Source organism: Spea bombifrons, chromosome 11, assembly GCF_027358695.1.
Source record: "Spea bombifrons isolate aSpeBom1 chromosome 11, aSpeBom1.2.pri, whole genome shotgun sequence".
Taxonomy (NCBI): Eukaryota; Metazoa; Chordata; class Amphibia; order Anura; family Pelobatidae; genus Spea; species Spea bombifrons.
In genome coordinates, this window is record NC_071097.1 from 11,882,884 (window position 1) to 11,908,726 (window position 25,843).

Sequence of the window (25,843 nt, forward strand, 5' to 3'; positions counted from 1 at the left end):
TGCTCTGAAAAACTCTCCTTATATAATCCGACCTCAAACCGAGATCATATTATGACACTAGAATCCAGATCCCCCGCAACGCTGCAGGGGACCTGGATTCCCCTCACTATCAGCCGGTGGGTGTCCGTGCGATGCACACAGACAACTTCCGCCTCTCCCCTCCACTTCCATACACCCCTCTGACTCTTCCCCCCTCCCATACGCCGCTCTGCCTCTCTCTCGACTCCCTGGTGTTTTGTGAACCTCCGTTGCTGACAGGCACTTTCACTGCAGCTTCATAGAAGCCCCAGCGAAAGTGAAGGGCAGTAACGGAGGCTGTCTGTGCGCATCGCGCAGACCCCCACCGGCTGACAGAGAGGATGATCCTCTGCAGGAGACCTAGATTCTCTGTCAGCCGGTGGGGGTCTGCGCGATGCGCACAGACAGCCTCCGTTACTGCCCTTCACTTTCGCTGAGGCATCTATGAAGCTACAGTGAAAGTGCCTGTCAGCAACGGAGGTTCACAAAACACCAGGGAGTCGGGAGAGAGGCAGAGTGGCGTATAGGAGGGGGGAGGAGTCCCTCCCATACCCCTCATTATATAATCCGTTTAGTCTGACTCACAGCAGCAGCTCCTACTAATCAGTCCCTCCCTGTAATCACTGTGACAACTGGCCCCGCCCCTTCCTTCTCCCAGAAGGCCAGAACCACATGGCTGTGACACTCATCTAACTGTAAGTATAAAATTTATATTTGGGCTGCTGAAAGTTAGGGGAGGTGGGGGTTATTTAGGGCCAGTTATGGTTAATGGGGTGTTTAGGGTTAATTTAGGGGCAGTTATGGTTAATGGGGTGTTTAGGGGCAGCTATGGTTAATGGGGTGTTTAGGGTTAATTTAGGGGGCAGTTATGGTTAATGGGGTGTTTAGGGTTAATTTAGGGGGCAGTTATGGTTAATGGGGTGTTTAGGGTTAATATAGGAGCAGCTGTGGTTAATGGGGTGTTTGGGTTAATTTGAGGCAGTTGTGGTTAATGGGGTGTTTAGGGTTAATTTAGGGTCTGTTGTGGTTGATGGGGGTCTTTAGGGTTAATTTAGGTGATGCTGTGGTTAATCGGGTGTTTAGGGTTAATTTAGGGTAGTTGTGTTTGATAGGGTTTTTAGAGTTAATTTAGGGGTGGTTATGGTTAATGGGGTGTCTAGTGTTAATTTAATGATGAGGACTGAGGGTTAATTTAATAAAGTTAACTTAAGGTGCAGTTAGAGGTAAAGGGGGGCAGACTAAGGGGAATCTAAATCCTGGGGGCAGTGAAGATTAACCCAGTACTTATTTATAAAAGTATGTTGTCAGTGTGCTGTGAACAGGTCTGTGACTCTGAGGGGACTATGAGATATGTGGGGGTATAAGGCATATCTGGGGAGGATGGATTGACATATCTGGGGGTATAAGGCATATACGGTATATAAGGCATATGTGGGGAGGGCAGCGTGGCATGCCTGGGAGGCAGTGTGGCATGTCTGGGGAGGATGGAGTGGTGTATCAGGGGGTATAAGGCATATCAGGCACAGTGGCATATGTGGGGGTAGAGTGGAGTGGTATATGTGGGAGGCAGCGTGGAGTGGAATATGTGGGAGGCAGCGTGGAGTGGAATATGTGGGAGGCAGCGTGGAATATCTGGGAGGCAGCGTGGAATATGTGGGAGGCAGCGTGGAATATGTGGGAGGCAGCGTGGAATATGTGGGAGGCAGCGTGGAATATGTGGGAGGCAGCGTGGAGTGGAATATGTGGGAGGCAGCGTGGCATGTCTGGGAGGCAGCGTGGCATGTCTGGGAGGCAGCGTGGCATGTCTGGGAGGCAGCGTGGCATGTCTGGGAGGCAGCGTGGCATGTCTGGGAGGCAGCGTGGCAAGCCTGGGCTCAAATGTGCATAAATTGGGGGGGCTGGTTGGGAAATAAAGACAAGAAACGCATTTTATCATTTTTTTTTTATTCTGCGTTTGTATTTAACATCATTTGTTTATTAAATTATTTTAAATAAATGAAAAATGTACATTCATTTTTTTTATCCGATTAATCGAAAAAATAAATCGGCCAACTAATCGATTATGAAAATAATCGTTAGTTGCAGCCCTAAACAGGTGGTAGGCTACCTTGCCTGATGGCTATTTTTGTTTTAGGATAGGTAAGCCATATTTAATGTTAAAGAGTGCTTGAAGGACTGAACCTGTCCATTAGTGTATGCTCAGCAGAGTATGCTGGATGACCTCTGGGGAAAGATTCGCTAAGGCATTATAAGAACTTGATCCTATAGTAATTATTGTTTTGGCAGTTATCATGGGATCAGAATGCAGCATTCATTATCAGAGATTTGTAACCCTGACATCTCGCACTTCCTATTCTAATTTCCCTTTCTTGTGCTGTGATAGCTCTTCTGTGTACACATTTCTCTCAACACAAAGCAAAATAAAGGAATACTTTATTTTGTAAACAAAGCCTAAAGAATCGTCTTTTGTGTATCTGCTCCCTATTTATCCCCAGTAGGGTGTGTGTGTTTTTGTTGCCTGTTTGTGTTTTCATTAATATTTTACAATTGTACTACATCACTGCGAAACCCATATCCCTTTCCATTTATCTGAGCTTCATATTCGAAATTAAGTGATGTTTACGAAAGGATACAGCTAGGTTCTTCTTGCAAGGTCTCAACAAGGTTAGTAACTCACATTTTAGAAGCACAGGCCACTTTCAATCTGTGTGCCACTTTCCTAAGTGTCACTGTATAATAGTTTACCAATGGATTCATTCTACTGCTTATTAGCATGACTGCCCCATCCCTAACAATGGCACCTTTACCTTTTGCCTATTATGAAATTAATTTAAATTATTTTGTTATTTTAATTTAAAACTTAAACTCTAGGTTGTAAACTTGTTTGAGCAAGGCCTTCCTCACCTGTTATTTCTGTAAGTCAAATTGTTATGTTATATACTACTTGTTATGTCCGGTCTATCTATTGTACAGCACTATGGAATATGATGGTGATATTTAAAACTGGGGTCTGTATTTACTTAAACTAGTACTGAAAAAATAGAAGATTCCTTACAACTATGTAAGGAATCAACATTTTGATATTATCCAGATTACAATATTCAATTGTTACACCAAATGCTGCCATAAAAATCATCATAGGAAATTTGCTGTAGTAACACATAACTCCATGTAAGCTAGAAAGCTCTGCAGAGTTATGTGTCATTAAAGTGAATGGATAGCATAGGAGAGCACCATAGCGCAGGCTTCCAGAGCTTGACACGGGAAGACACCGTCTGACAAAGGAACTGCCTATTTTGAAACCAAACACTACAATTTTATTCTATTCATAGAAAGCCACTGCTGTCTGATTAGAAAGTTGAGAAATTACACAAAGCTTCTATTTCAGTCCATCAGTCTTATCCTGAAATACTTCTCTGGAGGGCCAGTTCTCTAGCATGGACTCAATCTTTCTCAAAACCTTTATTTGGAAGATAGTAAGGTTTTATCACAGATACTCTCCTCTAAGTTAGAGGGCCAGCAATAGACCAATGGCCAGCTCACAGGAAAATTTGGGTAAAATCAACCAAGTTCTGTGACGGAAGCCTCCATCACTGGGACCACTGGAGAGGCCTGACTGCCAGCCTCCTCCCTATTGACTATGGGCCCTGGGTTTGTAAAGACTTCTGTGGCTACCCCCAGCAGTATCATCTCATCACTGTCTGAGGGGATTATCTCCAGCAGACAGCCAGGATCTGCCACCAGGGAGAGACTGCCATTCTTTAAGTTTAATGTTGTATAAATCAGTCTCCCCCTATTGTATTGTTAATCCCGTTACTGCGGGAGGATCCGGACTTCGGAAGTACAGCAGAGTGGCGGATTGAGGACAACCGGGATTTCAGGGAGTGGGACCTACCAGATGCACTAGGACTTAAAGGTGATTTAGACTTTTGAATTACACAGGAGTGGGAACTGGAGAAGGCGTATAAAAAACTGTTCGACCGCGTTCAACAGAATGCCCCAGTGTCCAGGGATTGTCTGGATTTTGTGGATGTGATTGAGTGGTCAGCTGAGGATGTTGACCCAGGCGGGGTGGATGGGACTGCGGTCTCCACCCCTGAGTCAGAGGGATACTGGACAGCTAATCCAGATCCAATACTGGAGCTGTGCGACTTTACACCACAACCAGATCCAGAGACTGGGGATTTATTTGATTTTATGTCTGAGGATGTTAACCCAAGAGGGGTGAATAACACTGCGGTCTCCACACCTGGGTCCTCAGAATGCTGGGCAGTCTGCCCAGATCCCTTAGTCCCAGCTGAAGAGCTGGCAACAGGGCAGAGCGCTGCTGGCTTCTGCCCCACACCTGCAATGGCTACAGGGATCCAGGGAGATGTGGCAGCCGGCCCTTCTCCCCAGCGGCAGCTCACATGTCCGGGAGCGGAGGAACCGGTCCTCCCTCCCCAGCGGCAGGCCGACCCAGAAGATTCCCTAACCCCAGCGGAAGCGCTGGCAACAGGGCAGAGCATCGCTGGCCTCTGCCCAGCACCTACCAAAGCTGCAGGAATTCAGGGAGATCCAGCAGCCGACCCCCATCCCCAGCAGAAGCAGGGAGGTGGAACAGCCGGTCCATCTCCCCAGCGGCAGAACCTAATTCCGGGACCGGATCAACCTGACCTCCCTCCTCAACGGCAGCAGGAGCACCAGGGAGGGGATGCAGGAGGCATCACTCCCCAGTGGTACCCGGGAGATGGCGTAGCCGGACCATCTTCCCAGCAGCAGCAGGAGCACCAATTTTGGGAGGGCATTGATGGGCCAAATGAACTGACTGACTACGGAGTCAACCCGTTTAGGGTCTCATCCTATGTCAGTCCAATTCGGAGGGGGGAGAATTGTGACGGAAGCCTCCATCACTGGGACCACTGGAGAGGCCTGACTGCCAGCCTCCTCCCTATTGACTATGGGCCCTGGGTTTGTAAAGACTTCTGTGGCTACCCCCAGCAGTATCATCTCATCACTGGCTGAGGGGATTATCTCCAGCAGACAGCAAGGATCTGCCACCAGGGAGAGACCGCCATTCTTTCAGTTTAATGTTGTATAAATCAGTCTCCCCCTATTGTATTGTTAATCCCGTTACTGCCCCTGTTGTCTCTGGGAGGCAGATTAAGGGGGCGGTTTGTGTCCCAATATCTTGTTTTATGTTAATGTGTGTTTTGCTGGATATATCCAGCTCTGCGTGTGAGAAATAAATCAGTCTTCGTTTGGTTTTACCCTACACTGAGTCTCGGCTAGTGACTGGGGAACCGGGGAAAGTGTGTTGTCCCAGGCTAAGGGTCCATTACAAGTACCATTGAGAAGGAGAACGTTAAACCCTTTGGCTAAGGACAGAAAGAGGCCTGAGGTGTGATTTTGGGGTCCCCAGGTTAGGTCCACCTGGGCCCTTAACACTGTGGTGTTTGGGTGAGGGGTGAACCTGAACACAGCTGATCAGGTTGAGAAGCACACTAAAATTCACTCAAACCCTTCCTCACTGGCCCAGCCAGTGGCTGGCTGGTAATGGCTACAATGAATATCAGTCATGAGCGTCCTTGCAAAATTCATTTTTTTTGTTTTTCTAGAAGTGGCACTCACTTGATTGAGTTTACTCACTGAATGTATGCACTGGAAATGCAAATGGGTCACTGAAGACTCAGCTTTTTGGTGCTGTATGTGGGATTACCTGTTTGTCCCCCACATTACCCCGAAGACTTCAGTGGTTCCCCTTAGATACTGTATCGTGCTTAATAAAGCATGAAACCGTCAGGCTTCACAATTAAAGGAAAACTTATTAAAGGAAAAGTATATTTGGAAGAAAACATGCCAAAAGCATACATATATCCAAAACACATCATGATGAAGGGAATGCCGAAAAACACAAAGGAAATACTCCAGGAAGGAAGGATCCAGTAAATTGGTAGATTCTTACTAAAGCCCTTATTACTCTGAACATCATAGTGGCTATAAGTCGAAATAATGAAAGAAAAAAAACACGCTTCAGACATTAAGCCAAAATCTTTGAACCAGAGAGAACACGCACGGGAGAAAGTGACCGTCGGCAGCTAATTTAAATGGGTAGGAGCGCTTTTAATTATTTAACGTTTGCTTAACTGTTTGAACAACAAAAATCTTTACTTGCACTAACTACTGCACAATGGCAGTGAAAAACAATTGGAAAATTATTGCAGTGGACACTAGATTATGTAATATAACAACTATATCACAGGATAAGTTTCAAGCCTACTGGCTGACCTCTGTGTAAAGCATCTGATTAAGTTAAATCATACATTTTAACTATACTTTTCAACTAGGACTTTTGCACACTATTAAGTTTTACAAATTGACAATTTACATGTACCATACAAACATACAAAGAGCATGTAGTAAATATTTCAACAACTCTTTCTGTAAAGAATGGACAACATTTCCCTTGTACCTACATGCAGATCGGCATGTCAGCTAAACTACTTATAATGATCAATGCGTGCAACTCATTACAGAAAGCAAAACCAAAATAGCTGACTATACTGTAAAAAAACAGCCACAAAACTATTCTGGTAATTTTAAGACTGCCGTTCTAGGTGTTTTCTTAAATAGTGCATCCTAATCAGGTCAAGTAATTATAACGGCGGTGAACATTACTTCCTCCTTTACTTTCATAGAGACATTGGCCAAAAACCTCAGTTCCCCTGGGTTTTCAGAATAAAGGATGAGTGGCAAATTAAGGGCAGGGTATAGAGTTACGAAGAGGGAGGGTTCTCAAAGCAGAAAACAGTCATAATGGCTCAGGCAGGGGGCTGGGGGGATTACAAAGGGTCTGGAAGGCAGTGGGCAGGTTTTAGTGTGTGGGAAAATCTTTCAGTATAAACACAAGCAAATTGTGGACAAAAAACATTCTGCCCCTTGCCTTACTGTGCTTGGTGTGCTATCAGCTAATGAATGCTGCATATGCCAGCCAGAGCCTCCTACAAACAATCAGCACTTCAAACACATGGAAAGCATGCATTATGCTTAACCCTTCACTGCTGGCAGGATGTATAATATAATGTATAATACGGTATTTAATGTATAATACAGTGATTAACTGGTTAAAGTAACATGGGCTATGCCAAACTGCTACAAGTACCCACAAAACAAATAACTAATTTTTAGGCAATTGATAGCAATTTAAACCGATAGAATGAGAGGGGGACAAAAAAAAGGCATAAAAATGTAATACGTACATTTAAAAAGTGTGATGAAACTTAAAAAGCAGACACCTAAGCCAATCCCTGTGTAGATGACAGCAGTCATGGGCTACAGTATGAATCTTTGGCCCACATACAGATGGTTCACATAATAAGCACATGTGCTGTGGGGATTTTGGAGATACTGCAGCTCACATTTCAGATTTTGCATTAGACTTAAGGAACTTCCTAGTCTCTAGAACTCTAGTCTTCAGGTGCAGAAAGTGAACTGCAAAATATCAGAACGTTAACACCAGCATAGAAAGAATGAGCCTTTACACCTGTGTTAAAGCAGGACCAGACTTCAATCTCATACTGTTTAGAGACTTGGGGACGTGGAGTATGTAGCAAAAAGTGTTTACAACTGGCATTAATACACATTCCCATTTGTATCATACAACCACAACCTGACTACCCACAAATGCCAAATTGATGTAACACCACTCCTTTTCACAAATCGGGCAAATGCTCAGAGGGTGTGGTGATTGAACACGTTCCTGCATTTTGGGAACTCTACTAGTCCCGAAGTCATAAACCATAAAGCTTAAGATGTTCCACCCATGTTCACACCATCATCAAGTAGTAACACATATGACATGAACACATAACATTGCATAATGCTAACCAATTCTATAACACCCAAGTCAGCACAGTTGTGGAAAGCTATGTGATCCATCTAAGGGATCTGAGTCTGATTTTCTACCCAGGCATGTTCCATCAACAGAAGGACTCTGCAATACATAACGCAATGAGCCGGTATATTCGAATCACTTGTCACCAGTACCTTAAATCCAGCTGTTCATTCAGTGTCCTCCGAGCTTAGCAAACAAGAGCTTCAATGAAACGTGAAAACCAGGAAATAAGACCTCCGTCTATCTCAAAGGATTTAAGAGCTCCTCGTGCATCTCGGTAAAATCCATGCACGGCCCCGTGGCGGTGACACCGTCCCGAATCCCGTACAAGTTTCCTTCAAAGGAGAGCAAAGGGAGCGGGGCTGGGCTGGGAGGCAACAAATCTCCCCGCTGCACGCTTAATTAAAGAGTCGCTCCTGCGGGAGCAACATATCTGACTGTACGCCGGAGGATGTGGGGGAGGGCTTACGGCAAAGGAGGCCAGCTCCATCACAGGCCTCTCTGCCAATCAAGCGACTCTCGGAAACAGAAGCTGAGCAGATAGCAGACAACACGCCCGGGCTACCCACACAGTACGCAGTACATAGAGGAGTACTGCAAGTGCTGGCCGCAGCGTAGCAGCAGTTGGAGTAACATTATGCCGACAATACATGGGGAAACTATTGTGCAAACTGACAAAAGCGGAGCAGGACCATTTCATTGGTTGCTACGGTGACGGCACCACAAATGCTCGTTATACATTACAAAAAAAATCCTGCGGCTATTAAATCACACGCGCGCAGGCATCCGCAAACTAAAGAATCCAGTCAGCTGCATGAGCAATGATAAGAACGTAATGGCCCAAACGGCCAGTCAGGGCCCGAACACATTGTAACTGTATTTTCCACGATTGCTGGTCACACCAACAGGTAAGTCTGGGAGTGTAAAGATGAACACACAATAGAAAGTATGTTGTATTTTGTGACAAAAAGTCAAGCTAAAAATTTAAGATGAGAAATTTAGTAAAAACTTAATTTTTTTTTAATATTTTCCCTCTGAATCCTCGCAAAATTAGGTAAAGTGATGGAAAACTCCCTCCATGTTTATCAATTCGGTTGTCCTGATTTCAGAAATACCTAATTTATATAGATTTTCCATACTTTCCCAGCACTTATAGGGAACATTATTCGTAGAATTTTAATGCTTATGGCTTAACGGGTTTAGGGGTTGTGAACAGGGGCAGGAGGGTTATACTGGGTGGATGTTATGCTAGGGCAATGGGATGTAAGGGTTTTTATCTTTTTTTTATATATATATTTTAAATCAGTTATTAGTACAGTATGGTAAGAGATCCTCTTAGGGACCTCTTGAACATGTTATTAATGCAAGTGATGTCACAATTACATCACTTAGCTCACTTTATTGTTCTTTTTAAATATTATTTATTGTTTATTGATTTTTTATTTTTTTTTTAATCACAAAAAATGTTTTTCTTCGTTTCGTTTTTCAGCATGGGAGAAGAGAAACATGGTTCGTGACAATGGCTGTTTTAACATTTCGGTGCAACTCGTGTTTAGCTGTAATGTTATTCTTTCCAGCAAATGCTCTGAAAAATACCCCTTGTCTTATATCCGAGGTCATCTTATAATCACAGTAGAAAGCCATGGGGTGCAAGTTGGCAAATGAAAAGAATAAAAACAAAAAAAATGTTCTCAATCATAATTTTTATTAACTATGAAAAAATAGTTTACATCTAAATTAATATTTACTAATAAAATTGTAGGACAATCTTGTATTCAGGCCTTTTCTTTTTTTTCTAAATTAATATTCAAATTTTGGGGGGGTCCTCTAATAATCATGGTCATCTTATAATCGAGCAATTATGGTATTACTAAAACATAACCTAGCGACAGCATTTCGAGAAATGGCACACTGCACCAGCACAGCCCAGAATCCTGGTTCGCCTGCCAAATTTGTGAACAATATTTTCTTATTTGTTTATTTTGTGGATTACAAAAATACAAGGCGTTGCTGGTAGTGTAATGGCATTACTGAAACACAACCCAGGACCAGTATTTTATGAAATGGCTTTTAATTTGAAAATTAAAAAAAAGAGCCTAAATTAATAAATTCTTAAATGAAGAAAAAAAAGGCTTCTGCCACAATCCCAATAGGAGAACAAAATGAGCTATTAGTAGTTGTACAGCTTTTACAGGAGAGGTTGTCACTGCAAGCTAAGCCACTTGGGGGTCATGTCCATGGAGATGCAGATAAAGACAGAAGAGAAAAGAACAAGAATATGCTAGAGAGGAGGCGGAGTTGCGAGACACGGAAGCGGTTGGCAGAGTGAATGAGAATGTGACAGTGTGGGAGTGAATGAGCCCACAAAATTTAAAAAAATCAGAGCTTTTAGTTTTTTTATATAAATTATAAATAAATCAGATTAAATAACAAATTAAAATATAATTTAAATAATTAAAATTATTTTTTACAGTCATGAAGTTGAAAACACTTAGCAAATGATTTGATAAGAATATAAAGGAACGTGCAAAAGAACTGTAAAACTGAGGTTTAAATAGCAGAGCTGGAATAACAACTAAATTGGAGATTGCCAACTCGGTTATTTTGGCCTAAAATTTAATTTTTTTTTTTTTTTTTACCCCTCCGATTAACTTTTCCCACATCGCCCTTGTCATATTTCCACCCTGTCAGATTCCTTGCACCTGTATCATATCTTTGCCCCAGACTCCTGTCAAACTCCTGTCATATAGTCAATCCCCATGAAATTTCTCCTTCCCCCTGTCATATGCTTTACCCACAGCCCATCAGTTACAATGGCGTATCCAAGATCCACCTTCCCCTTATCATAACTCTGTCATGTTCCCTCCCCAGTTTCTGTATTGTAATCTGTTTTTTTTGTATTGTTTATACTTACGCTATTTTATACGCATTCTTACTCTATAACATTTACATATACACTCATTCAAATAAACACAATCAAACACATATACAGTACATAAATTACATTTTCACCAAGCTGGGAGTATCTCCCCACCTGGCCTATGCTCTTCACTACCCACACAATTGGAACAACGGGGCAGCTACTGTTGGTATGTGATTTTAAAACTTCAGAGTGGTCCCTGTGACCACTTGTTTCTGCCTCCTCATACCGGTTCAGACTGTGAATTACAGCCAAGTGCTATGTGTTATACCACACACTTCAGAGATCCAACTACTTCACTAAACTGAATCTTTGAGGAGCTTATGATTTTGTTTGACTCAAAGAAGGTCCCTGCCCCTGCAAGAACATAGAAGTCACATATGGCAGGTTCTACAATGCCCCTTAGTATATACTTCCTTTATACCAAAGCTGGAAAATGTGACTTTAAAAAGTCTTCCATGCCATTTTTGGGTTACATCTTCTCCTCCCAATGTTTAAAAAATGGACCTAAACAATGTCAAAACAGTGGTGGATCGGCCCCTCCCTCAAGACCTCAGAGCTGTTCAATGTTTCCTGAGTTCTCCAACTATTCATACACAATTTCTCCACAATCACAGTACCTATCACGGCCTTGACCAAGCAAGGGACTGATCCAAAAAGATAGATTAGTCATTGAAAGGTTACTACAGCTTCTTTTCTCCATTATACAGAAACTTCTCTACGATTCATCGTGGAGGTTGATGCTTCTGAGAATGGTGCCGAAGTTAGTCTATCCCAAAGTGACCTCAACTTTGTTCTTCTCTAAACAGCTCTTATCTGAAGAAAATAACTATGGTGTTGGTAACAGAGAGAGATGTTAGCTATCAAGTTGGCTCTCAAAGAAAGGAGAGACTTCCTAAAGGGTACAAGGGTTCTCCTGTCCATTCTTACTGATCATACAAAATCTCTTGTATCAATAAACCACTAAGAGATTAAATCCTCATCAGACGAAAAGGTCGTTTTACCTGGTGCAATTACATCATAACATATCAACCTGGTTCTAAGAATACCAAGACTGACACACTCCCCAGACAATTTGAGTCAGACGCCACTCCTTCTACACCAGTGATTGTTCCTAGCTCCCAAATCATTGCAGACTTAGTTGACCAAGATTTAAGGCCAGGACAGATGTTCCAGTACAACTTGGCCCTCCCACTGATAAACTGTCACTCTATGTCTCGGAAAGGCCATCTCCAGTCATCCAGGGAACAAGAAAAAATTACAACTGCTTTCTCGTACTTTCTGTGGCCTTCCTTGCCATAAGGGGGGTTCATTTTAGCCTGTCAGTTTTGTTCCCATGCCTCTCAACCCTGGACGCACATTACCATGGCTAGAGCTATCTCGTTCTCAAGGTAAGAACACTATACTTGTGTCTACACAGTCTACCACAACATGTGACTTTGGATAGTGGAGTCCAGTTCATCTTTTGTTTCTGGAGATCGCGGTGTCACCATATAGGCATAAAGTTGCATATCTCCTCTGCTTACTATCCGCAGATAAATGACCAAACAAAGTGAACCAATGTCTTGAACAATACCTGCACGTGTATTATAACGCCGAGCACAACTTGGTTTCGCTTCTTCTGAAAGAACACCTGAAAACAGCCACACAGATTCAGAACCATTTTCCCATAGCTCTGCCAGTTCAGGTCCAGGACCATGAAGAATATGTGGTCCACAACATATTCAACTCAAGAAGGGTCAAAGGCTCCCTTCAATATTTAATTGCTGTTCCCCTGTACCTGGTACCTGTTTAGCAGGCTGTGACGGAAGCCTCCATCACTGGGACCACTGGAGAAGCCTGACTGCCAGCCTCCTCCCTATTGACTATGGGCCCTGGGTTTGTAAAGGCTTCTGTGGCTACCCCCAGCAGTATCATCTCATCACTGGCTGAGGGGATTATCTCCAGCAGACAACCAGGATCTGCCACCAGGGAGTGACCACCATTCTTTCAGTTTAATGTTGTATAAATCAGTCTCCCCACTATTGTATTGTTAATCTCGTTACTACCCCTGTTGTCTCTGGGAGGCAGATTAAGGGGGTGGTTTGTGTCCCAATATCTTGTTTTATGTTAATGTGTGTTTTGCTGGATATATCCAGCTCTGTGTGTGAGAAATAAATCAGTCTTCGTTTGGTTTTACCCTACACTGAGTCTCGGCTAGTGACTGGGGAACCGGGGAAAGTGTGGTGTCCCAAGCTAAGGGAGCACAAGACAGCGGAGGTAGTCGGTCGGACTAGCCAGTTCCGTGACACAGGCTATTTATACCCTCTTCTAGCCTGGTTTGCTTGCTCACTTATATTTTGCCTGTAAAGTAGACTTATGCATTTGGATTTGTACGAATTGCAAATTTACAGAATTTTGGTGCAGACATTTGTGGGTCCAAATTCACTCACATTCTCGTTCACTCTCTCATGCTCTCTAAATGTTTCCCTACCTTCTCTGCCAACCACTTACGGTTCTGCATCTTCTACCTTCTCTTTTCTCTTCTATCTTAAATCCTTAAACTTCTTTCTTCGGCTGCATCTCCACAGACATAACCGAGCAACTTCCGCCAAAAATGCCGGCGCTGCGGTGATGTCCACCCTGATTATGTGATCGGGGAAGTGAATGTCGCAGAAAGAGCCAACTGAGGGCAAAATGGCAGCACGGTGGTGACGTCCTCTCCCCCAATTGGAGGGTAGATGATGTCACCGCAGTGCCGCCATTTTGGCAGAAGTTGCCGGGTCATGTCTGCAAAGATATGGACAAAGAATGAAGAGATAAGATAGAAGAAATGTCTGGCAGAGACAGTAAGGAAACATTTAGAGCATGAGAGAGTGAACAAGAATGTTCAGAATGAGTGAGAATTTTGTTCCCAAATTAAAAAATGCCTCTGAATTTTCAGTCACACCAAATGGGCAAGAAACAAAAATCTCAAATGTCTACTGTGGAGCTTATGCCATGGCCTGTTATATGATATCTGGAACATTAGACTTTCTGCCCCACCTAATTGTTTGGAAGTGGTGCTACAACTACTGCTGCCTTTAAAACAATCATTTAAGACAGCAGGCTGCCTACCTTCAGCATAGGCATTTTGTTTCTCTGGTAAAGAGATTGAAGTTCCTGGAAGACAAAGGAATTAAATATGTCTTAGAGGAGGTACTAATGAAGACACTTGGACTGATTTTAACAATATCTACTCCCTGCAAGATCAAATTAGAGGTACAAACACAATAACACTACAAAACATTGGAGTATGTCACAACATCTATAAGAACCTTAGAAAAAAGAAAGATGACTCTGGTTCACGTTGTGGACCGGCGTTGTGGAAATTCCTATTACGCAGCCTTTATAAACCTGGCCAGCCCTTCAGTCTGGGCCTTGACATTAATGTTTCTGGACTACCTGTTTTGATCCTGTTCCTGAGTTGCGGCCAGCACCCCACAAGTGGACTCCCAAGCCGAGTGCCCTGCAAGCAGACTCCCAAGCTGAGTACCCTGCAAGTGGGCAATCTGTCGTGTGCCCTGCAAGTGGGCAACCTGTTGTGTGCGCCTTATCCAGAGGGCTACCTAATCTGTTCCTGTTCCTGAGTTGCGACCAGCACCCCTCAAGTGGACTCCCAAGCCGAGTGCCCTGCAAACGGACTCCCAAGCCGAGGGCCCTGCAAGCAGACTCCCAAGATGAGTACCCTGTAAGTGGGCAATCTGATGTGTGCCCTGCAAGTGGGCAACCTGTTGTGTGCACCCTATCCAGAGGGCTACCTGATCTGTTCCTGAGTTGCGGCCAGCAACCCACAAGTGGACTCCCAAACCGAGTGCCCTGCAAACGGACTCCCAAGCTGAGTACCCTGCAAGTAGGCAATCTGCCGTGTGCCCTGCAAGTAGGCAATCTGCCGTGTGCGCCCCAATCCAGAGGGCTTCCTCTCGTGTGCGCCCCATCCAGAGGGCTTCCTGCCGTGTGCGCCCCATCCAGCGGGCTATTATCTGTGCGCCCCGCTAGCGGGCTTCCAGTCTAGACACTTACCATCTGTATATGTTTATAATCTCTTCGGCAATACAAACCATATCATCGTAATCAGTCTGTTGTTCGTTTCTTTCCATCCGTCTGTAGTATCCCCTGCCCTACCTGTGTACCCGGTCCGTGACAGTCTGATTATATCTCAATTGCCAGGAGACCTTCCAGAGTCATCGGTCCAGAAGGTGGCTGGAAGAATACAGAGCTGTGCTGTGTAATAGATTACAACAGCACATCAGACATTTCAGACTCTGAAGTTAAGAGGAACGTTTATAAAACGTCTGAGGAGCCGTGTCAGAAGGGCTGCTTGACTTTATACGTGGACATAATTTTCTTACAGGAGTGTACAATACAGGCCTTGACAAATACTGGGCACCAGGTCCCCATGGTAACTAGAAACCACTTCCTGGTGCCCAAGGTTTTATAGGGTTGCAATCATGAATCAGATGTAGCAGGTGCCGTGAGGTGCCCAGCGGTGTCACATACTGCACGCTACATGACCCCACTGCGTGCCTCACATCGCTCGTTTCACTGCGCACCCCCCAGGAAAGCATAGTGTGCAAAATTCACGATGGCAGTGGCATGGCAGGTGAGATCTGTAAGTCTGTGTGCAAATTTGCTGTTCCCTTAAAAATAACTCAACACACAGCCATTCATGTCTAAACCTTGGCAACAAAAGTGAGTACACCCCTAACTGGAAATGTCCAAATTGGGCCCGAAGTGTCAATATTTTGTGTGGCCACCATTATTTTCCAGCACCACCTTAAACCTCTTGGGCATGGGGTTCACCAGAGCTTCACAGGTTGCCACTGGAGTCCTTTTCCACTCCTCCATGATGACATCACAGAGCTGGTGGATGTTAGAGACCTTGCGCTCCCCCATCTTCCATTTGAGCATGCCCCACAGATGCTCAATAGGGTTTAGGTCTGGAGACATGCTTGGCCAGTCCATCATCTTTACCCTCAGCTTCTTTAGCAAGACAGTGGTTGTCTTGGAGGTGTGTTTGGGGTCGTTATCATGTTGGAATACTGCCATGAGGCCCAGTCTCCGAAGGGAGGGGATCATGCTCTGCTTCAGTATGTCACAGTACATGTTGGCATTCATGGTTCTCTCAGTGAAGTGTAGCTCCCCAGTGCTGGCAGCACTCATGCAGGCCCAGACAATGACACTCCAACCACCATGCTTGACTGTAGGCAAGACACACTTGTCTTTGTACTCCTCACCTGGTTGCCACCATACACGCTTGACACCATCTGAACCAAATAAGTTTATCTTGGACTCATCGCAGCACAGGAAATGGCAAAGTAATCCATGTCCTTTGTCTGCTTGTCTTCAGCTAACTGTTTGGAAGAGGCTTCCTTCTGGGATGACAGCCATGCAGTGTGCGGCGTATGGTCTGAGCACGCACCCATTCAACCTCTGCAGCAATGCTGGCAGCACTCATACTTCTATTTCCCAAAGACAACCTCTGGATATGACGCTGAGCATGTGCACTCAACTTCTTTGGTCAACCATGGCGAGGCCAGTTCTGAGTGGAACCTGTCCTCTGAACGCTGTATGGTCTTGCCCACCGTGCTACAGCTCAGTTTCAGGGTCTTGGCCTAGGCCATCTTTATGTAGAGCAACAATTCATTTTTTGCCATGAGGTGCCATGTTGAACTTCCAGTGACCAGTATGAGAGAGTGAGAGCGAAAACACCAAATGTAACACACCTGAGATCTTGTAACACGAGTCACATGACACAGGGGAGGGGAAATGGCTAATTGGGCCCAATTTAGACATTTCCACTTAGGCGTGTACTCACTTTTTGCCAAGGTTAAGACAGTAATTCATAGTGCCCCTTACATATAGATATGCCACTCTGCTCTGCTGATATGCTTTATAACCCCTGATATGTCACTCTGCCCCTAATATGCGCTATAACCCCTGATATGCTTTATGCCCCCAGATATGCCACTCTGAGCCCCCAGATATGCTTGATGCCCCCTAAAAATGCCCACCTGCCCCACAGATATGCGTTATGCCCCTGTCAGAATGCTTGGTGGATTGGTTGGGAGCGTAGAGCAGGGTGGATCCAGATGGAAGGAAGGTCCGAGAGGTAAATGCGGGTCAGGGCAGGCAGCGGAGGAGCAATAACAAGAGACGAGCCGGGTTGGAACAGGAGAGGTAATAAGAGTCCAAAGAACAAAGTCAAGGTCAAGTACCGGGAGGTCAAACACAAAGAAAGGGCAGGATAAATGAGGACTGGGTCAGAGCAGGACACTAGAGAGGGCACTAGAGAGCTCAATAACAGCCCAGACTGGAGGGTGTGCAGGGTTTTTATATCCCACAGGTAAGGTTCCTCCCACTAACTCACAGGTATTACAACCGTCACCTGTGAGGATATGCAATCCCCATATGGGATTACCATCCCCACTTTCCAGCTTCCCCATCCCCACCAATGGGATGGGGTCTGTGGAAGCCAGGACACTCCCCCTACTATCCCCACCATGGGGTTGTGTGTAGGCTGACGTTGTCTTCCCTGCACTACAGTGCGGCGGACAGCAGATGACGCGTGTGGCCGCGACGGAGTGTGATGGCCTAACGATGCGTCGCAGTGGTTGGCAGTGTGGGAAGGACTGCGGGAAGACGGGGACGCAGTCCGCCCAGTTACAGAGCATGGCGTCCAGCCGAAGACCCAGGTAAGGGGTAAGATGAAGGGCTGGGGGCCTGACAGCTGCCTAGAAGTGTCACTCTGCCCCCTGATGTGCCACTTCGTCCCCCACTTACCAATGCACCCCCAGTGTCTATCAGTGTCTATCCCTGGTGTCTATCGGGGCCAGCTGGTGGACGTCTGTGCAATGCACGCAAACAACCTCCGCTGCCAGTACTTCCGCCAGGGCTTCTATGGTGGAGCACCGGAAGGTTATGTCACGTCGGTGCTCCACCATAGAAGCCCCGGCGGAAGTGGCGGCAGCGCAGGTTGTCTCAGCGCATCACGCAGCTGTCCACGGATGCCGCAGAGGAGGATCCGGGTCCTCTGCAGCGCTGCAGGGGATCTGGATCCGAACCCTGCTGCTGATAAATATCCTGCAGGGATAAATGGAAAAAAAATACACCAGCCCGGTGCCGGGAACTGCATGTCCCGGGCACAAAAGTGAGTACACCCCTCATTTACATTTTTGTAAATACCGTATTGGCCCAAATATAGGCCGCACCCCCACTTTAAAGACCTAGCGTGGGGGGGGTGCGGCCTATATTCGGGCCAATACGGTATTTACAAAAATGTAAATGAGGGGTGTACTCACTTTTGTGAGATACTGTGTGTATAGTATTAGCCAATATGTGTATAAAATTGTGGTGCTGGTGTCTATGGAGTTGTTTGTTATAGTATGGCATTAGCATGAGTGTGTATCTCAGCATATAGTGTCAGAGGGTGTGTGTGTATGATGTTACATGTGTGTACATGAGCATAGAATATTAGCGTGGGTGTGTTACTGTAGTGTGTTAGTGTTTGTGAGCATAGGATGTTAGCGTTTGTCTGTTACTGTATAGTGTGTAAATGTATGTAAGTGTATGAATATATAAAAAAAAAAACAGGTTGGGAAAGAAAAACTTTTTGGGCTGGCTCCTAGATCCAAACCATATTTGTCAAACCCCTGGTGCAATAGAGACTGTTTTATGGACATTTAAAGAAGGTCTGGACCACTAGGCCCTCTTACTGGTCTGGGTCAAATGAGAATAAATCGACTGGGGTGGGAATAATTTTTAAGAACCAAAAAATTGGTTTTTCTAATGTTTTTAAAGGTTTTAATGTTTGTTTCATGACTCCGTATTCTTAAATGAAAGAGTGAAATTTTTAGAGCATATCTCCTTTGCCACGGGTTCTTACCCTTTTTAATAGAAGGAAGTAATTTTTATTGTGTGTTACCAAGTGAATATAGAACTGAAGGGGATGAGGGTCAGAAGGTAAATAAACCTTCCCACAAGGTTAAAAAATGTATTATTGATTTTAAACTGAAAGATGCATGGAAGCATTTAAAACCTTCTGACCCTGGACATGGTCAGCTCCCGCATGTTCTACTCTTTTGTTTGTTTGTCTGTTTTTTTGTAACATTGTCATTGAGGCAAAGTTGTATCACCATAGTGTATAGTACGAGATAAATATATAAATATAATACAAAATTATGATATCTGGTATTACAGGTAAGTCTTCTTCCCAGTAAATCCCTGAGCCCTGGTGTTAGTATTCAGAATTTCTAAAAGTTTGTCATAATCTGTCTGACACAAACAAGCCCCCGTCCCCAGTACATTCCTTCGAATGATGGCTTTGCACAGTCCTGAACCTAAAATCTGGATCCCCCTGTCCACACATTGAATGTTATGGGAAGTCACTGTATCAACATCCTAGAGCTATGACTGAGAAAAATATTTCCCCCTATATGCCATTCTTCCTCCAGAAATGCCCTTTAACCCCCTATATGCCACTCTGCCTCCAGAAATGCCTTTTAACCCTCTATATGCCACTCTGCCTCCAGAAATGCCTTATCAAAAGACATATCATGGGACAGAGTTACATGGGGGGGTATAAGGCATTTCTGTAGCAGTAGCTGGAGTTGTCTGCAACCTACACATAACAAATAAAACACTTTAAACTAGAAATAGTTGCAAGACCAAGAAAACAAAGCTACTGTATGCAGAAGTACACTGCTCAAGTCTGTGTAGGGCTTGTCCTAATAATCCGTGGAGCTAGGCAACTGTCAAGGATATCAGTCTACAGGGGTGTTATATGGAGCACTGTTAACAGCATTCAGTTTAAATGAGGAAATAGCCCAGGATAGGGGGTCATGCTTTCAAAGATATGAGTTTCCTTAAAGGAACAGCTTAGTACCCCTTTTTAATGCATTTCCTGAATTCATATTCAAGCATGTCTCATATTTTGCTAATGGGGTTAGACAATTATCATATGCATCCTGAATGCGCAAGGGGAAAATGTATACATATGCGCTGTATTATTCCCATTGAAGCCAGTTGCACATCACTTACATGTATGCTATCTGAATATCAGAAGAAACAGATAAGGGTAGGAAACTGAGACAGAAACTTAATTTCTATTTTCGACACCAAACACTAGAGGTGAATGAGTATATCTCATGCACAGACTTGTTCGTGGACTCTGCAATGCCCTATCGGAGAAAAAGGATTTTCTCAATTATGCTTTGCTAATGTAACTTCAGGCATTGCTATCTCATTAAAAATAATCCAGTTTTAGTGACTGATTTCTGTAATAAATGATTACATAAAATATAAAAACACATGACCCTACCATATAATCTTCCCTACTTTTTACAAACTACATAACAATTGATGGATTTTTGTGTATGTACTGCCTGTGTATGTGCAGCTAGATCATTAGCCTGAAAACAAATCCCTTGCACCAAAGGTGAGGATACAGCTGAGCTGGGGTAATGAGTAACCATTTCAACAACAGCGAGGCACATCACTGACACTCAGACAAAAGCAATACAATAAAATTAGGTTGTAGCTTTAAATAGGCAAGAAGCTGACTCAATTCAGATAATTTGCAAATAAAAAGACAATAATATAAATGAACAAATAAAGTATTTTTGTTTAACATTACTTATTAATGACATTAAAACACATACTTGAAAAAACAAAACAAAAAATAAAGATTGTTCAGGAATGGTCAAAACACTTTGTGATAACTGGATGTTAAGTTATATACACAAAGATGCATTTCCTCACTGTAGAAATTAACATATTTCATATTTCAATGAGCTGTATTTACTCACTTCCATATGTATCAGTATTTGTGATGAGAACCCCAGTAAAACTGAATATTTAACTGCTAAAAAGTGTATATATAGTGATAAAGAATGTGCTAAGCCAAAAAAAATACCCTGAAAATAAGGATAGTGATCAATAATAATAGAAAGAAAAAAAAAAAAAATATATATATATATATATATATATATATATACACACACTTCCCTTTTCAATCTTATAGCTGCCACCCAACAACACTTCCTCACTTCCAGCAAGTGGTGAAATGGATAAAATGTGAAAATGTTTACTCACCCAGCTAGCAGATTCTCACAAGGTAATGAGTACTTCTATGGTGGAAGAACTTCCAAAGTACTCCTTTATATATTGCAAATTCACAGCATATTAACAATGAATGCAAATATTTTCATTATTATGACACAGAAAAAAAGGTTTGTTTTGCATGAGAAAAGCAAATGCGTAAGACAAAGAAGGAAAACTGGCTGTACTTTTCAAAATGTTTTTGCATACTTGGAACATCATTTTTCCATCATAAAATTTAGAAGTAATCAGAATGCAGTACAGAGGGTAACAAATATAGCCTGAATCTATACTAAATCCATTGGACAAATAGCAAATATATGTTTTATGTCTTAGCCTATATGTTTAAAAACAAAAAGAAAAACATCTTTAGAACCAGGCATTTGGGAGCTAGTGTAGCTTAGTGGACACGGCACATGTATTAGTGTGGGTGAGTGTAATTGGTTGTTGTCTGTATGTGGAGTGTGTTTGTGAGGGGTGCCTAGGAGCAGGTTGCATCCTGGTTGCATTGAGCCAGGGTTGGAGTGCAAATTTGGCTGACCTGCACTCCCCAGTAGGCACACTGCCCGTGGGCGTAAGAACCGGGGGGGGACGGGGGATAGATCCTCCCCAGTAAATCATGCGGGGGGGACCGTTAATAAAGAAATCCCCACCAGGGCCGTAGGAACCACCCAACAGAAACGCCGCAGGAGGAGAGAGAGGGGTGCCGAGCGGTCGTTTTCAGCAACCGCTCGGTGTCCTTCTGTCCCCTCTGCTCCCTGCCGCCACCTGCCTCAACGCTGGCCCGACTGCAGTGGTGGGGGCGTGAGGCGTCTGTCTCGGTGCCGGCGCTTCACGCTGAGCAGTGAAGCCGCGCGCATCGCGGCAGAGCAGCGAGGCAGAGGCCTCGCAATCCCACCACTGGACTGCACGGTAACCTACAAAGGGGGGTAGGGAGAGGGTAGCTAGTGAGAAGGGGGCAGGGAGAGGGTAGCTAGTGAAAAGGGGGCAGGGAGAGGGTAGCTAGTGAGAAGGGGGGCAGGGAGAGGGTAGCTAGCGAGAAGGGGGGCAGAGAGAGGGTAGCTAGTGAGAAGGGGAGCAGGGAGAGGGTAGCTAGTGAGAAGGGGGGCAGGAAGAGGGTATCTAGTGAGAAGGGGGGCAGGAAGAGGGTAGCTAGTGATAAGTGGGGGTAGGGAGAAGGTAGACAATGTGAGAAGGGGGGTAGGGAGGGGGTAGATAGTATGAGGAGGGGGTAGATAGTGTGAGAAGGGGGTAGATAGTATGAGGAGGGGGTAGATAGTATGAGGAGGGGGTAGATAGTGTGAAAATGGGGGGTAGATAGTATGAGGAGGGGGTAGATAGTGTGAAAATGGGGGGTAGATAGTATGAGGAGGGGGTAAATAGTGTGAGAAGGGCGTGAAGTGGGGATAAAAGTAACAAAGGGGGTAGTAAGTATATTGAAATAAAGAGTTAGAATGAATGAATGAATATGTGGATGGATTGTGTGAATGAGTAAGAGAATGAATTAATCCACGTGTGGATGAATTGTGTGAATGAGTGAAATAATGAATTAATGTGCGGATGAATTGCTTTATTTGTGAGCTGGGCTGTTTGGGGACAAAGTTGGCTCACGCTGGGCTGTTTGGCGACAAAGTTGGCTCACACTGGGCTAATTTGGGTATTCAGGATGCAGTGGAGCAGGCCATGGCACTGGCTGGGGGCTGCCTTGCTGATTTAAGGGGGTTAGACAAAGTGGCTAGTGGCAGGTGCCATGTGCTTGCCAGTCAAAGATAATACGTAGAGGAGAAAGAAACAAGTGGTGTTGGGTCTCAATTACTCTCCAAACCTCTTATGTGTTAAGATTTAAGGGTGTCTTGTGTAATGTATTAGTTTATCATCAGTTATTGTAGTAAGTTATTTGGTAAGAGTCTGGGTTATTTATAATAAAATATCGGGGGCGTCAGGTTGCATGGTTTTTGGTTGTGACATTTGGTACGTAGCACTGTCCCTACTACCTTCACACAGTAAAATAATTTCATAATATTTTTTTTTCTCTTCTGGGTAAACATCTTATCCATTCAAAAACAAAAAGTAATACTGTAATTTAATAAATTACTTGTTGTTTGAAATGTTGCTGTGCTAGTAAACATATCTGCCATAATAATTCATGATTTTTCCTGGGGACACTTAATTTTTATGTTACACAACAGCAGTCACTAATTATTATTATTAATGTTATTGCTATAGAAATGGAAGTGGCTTCTTAAACCCTTCAGTCCCCGGGCCATTTTTTAGGTATGTCGGTTCAGTGATTTTTCCCCTTTCCTGCGAATAGTCTACCCATGTAAACTATATATTGTTTTTTCAAGGAGAGAGAGGGGGCTTTCCTTTGATACCGTAGCTAGATAATTAGCTGAAAATTTAGGATGAGAAATTTAGTAAAAACTAGTGAAAATAAGAAAAAAAATAATTCTTTATATATTTTCCTCTCTGAATCCTTACAAAATTAGGTAAAGTGACAGAAAATCCCTCCAAATTTATCAATTCAGGTGTTCTGATTTCAGAAATACCTCATTTATATAGAATTTCCATGCTTCCCCAGCACTTTTAGGGAACATACTATAAGGTGTACATTATTCTTTACAAAGCCATAGAATTTTTACATTAGGTATGATGGGATTTTTAAACAAATTAACCAAAAATACCCACAAAAGTATATATTTCTGTAAAGCAGACAACCCAGACTATCATATCAGGGATATTTGGGCACTCTTCATGCAGCTATTTGGTCACCAATCACTGTTAAAGGTGGCCGCAGAAATTATTTCCTGCACTTTTGTGTTGCTTAGATTTTGCACAGGGTATGTGTCATGGCAGAGAAACCCGGCCAAAATTGTTTAGAGGTCCATATCCATCCCTTACATATAGTACCCTATAGGGTAGTGTTTTTTATACTTATGGCTTAACAGGTTTGGGGGTAGTGAATGGGCAATGGGATGTAAGTTTTTTTTATTATTAGTATCTTTTTATAATTTATTTTATTTTTATTTTTTGTATTTTTTTGTATTTTACTTTTTTTTTTTTAAAAAAAGTATGGTTGGAGGTCCTCTTGAACATGTTATTAATGCCAGTGATGTCACAGCTCACTTTATTGTTTATTTTATTATTATTTATTCTATTATTTCAGTTTATTTGTTTATTGTTAAAAAATCACTAACACTTTTTTTTTCTTTGTTTCATGTTTTAGCTTGTGAGAAGGGTGAGAAACATGGTTTCTCACTCTCCTCCCTGCGATCCCCCTGCACTGATCAGACTGTGATCAGTGCCTCATCGGAGCGATCTGATATCCCAGGTCTAGACAGACCCTGCAGGGATATCCTGTCCCAGCGATGCTGGCTTCTGCTGACAGAGGGGAGCCCAGGCCTGATCTCCCATGTAGCGGCAGGGATGTGTCCCTGCCGCTGTAAGAAGGTCAGGACGTACCAGTATGTCCATAAGGATAATGTTAGGAGATGTGAGATGAGACTTTCAATGTAAGCTTTAAATCTAATAGGATTTAGAATGATCTCTTTAAAGGATTTTCTCAAGCGCCAAATTACAGATTTGGATCTCTGAACTAATGCACTAATCGACAAGTTTTGAAATCAGCTTGAAACATTTGTAGATCAAGGTGACTCTGAGTAGATTAAGTGTGATTACATATAGCATGAGGCAACCTTTAAAACATCAGAGGTAAAGTGCTTTAAATGTTGGAACAAGTTCACCCAGGGGTGGGGTCTCCCTAATTTAATCTTTCAGTCTTCGATGCTAATTAACAGAAAAGCTTTTTAAGACTTTTAAAATATAGCTTTAACATTCCATTTCAACGTTTAATAATCCTGCTGACCTGAACAAGGCTTAACCCATTAAGACCTTTGTGATGTTTCATCTGTATGTTTTAGTTTGTTTTCTTTTTCTTCAAAAGAAACTATATCATATAGTAATCTGCTTTTTGGAATATTTATAACATTAAAAACCTTCTATTTGGTTTTATTTACTTTAGGTAAGTACTATCATTAATTTACAAGACTATTAACTTTTGAAATAGAAATTGGGTAATGCAGTGACTCTATAGCCCCATTGTCATACCTAGGAACTCTCCGGGTTTTGCCCGGAGACTCTGGATGAAGCACCGCTTCTCTAGGTCTCTGTGTCACTAAGGGGAAACTCTGGATCTCGGAACTCCCCGCCCACTTCCCCATTAAAAATAGCGTGTGTCCTGCGGTGTCATCAGGACCTACTAACAGCAGTTCCATGTATACTACATTCAAGGCAGCATTGTGACACATGCCTTTCAATATATCTATATAAGGTTTTTGCTACTACAACTCCACCTCCAAATATGTATATACAAATTTCTTTACATTATGTATTATTTATACGTATCATGTTCTGTATTCAGATTTTATTAACATCCATTATCTTATTATATATTGTCTTAATGTGACATTTAAGTACCTTTCAACCATATAAGGTCTCTTATTAACAGAGCCGGCCTTAGGCGTTGTTGCGCCCTGTGCGGACTACTCCTCTGGCGACCCCCCTCACTACCCCCACTCTCTGCCCCTTCAAACTACCCGCCCTCTCTGCCCCTTCAAACTACCAACCCTCTCTGCCCCCTCAAACTACCCCTCCCCTCTGCCCCTTCAAACTACACCCCCCCTGCCCCTTCAAACTACACCCCCCCTGCCCCTTCAAACTACACCCCCCCTCTGCCCCTTCAAACTACCCCCCCCCACACTTACCTTGTTGCCGGAGTCCTGCGGTGAAAGCGGGGGGCATCCGTCTTCTCGCGGTGCCGGCATTTCATGTTGAGCACCGGAATAGTCCGGCGCTCAACATGAGATGCCGGCACCACGACGGAGTCACGGAGAGTAAGGGGCGCTGACCGGTTGCTG

The 25,843-nt window shown here is 43.6% G+C and overlaps 1 protein-coding gene across 2 annotated transcripts in view; it reads right to left on the bottom strand.

Annotated features, from left to right (window-relative positions):
• The window catches only part of PALD1 (phosphatase domain containing paladin 1), a 134,728-nt gene that overhangs the window by 91,354 nt on the left and 17,531 nt on the right, over positions 1–25,843 (bottom strand). The window contains exon 1 of one of the 2 annotated variants that reach the window (XM_053450662.1): positions 8,044–8,360. The exons of the other annotated variant lie outside the window; for it this stretch is intronic. The gene's annotated coding sequence lies outside the window, so the exon portion shown is untranslated. Of the gene's footprint in view, positions 1–8,043; positions 8,361–25,843 lie in introns of those variants that run through there. 2 annotated transcript variants of the gene reach the window in all.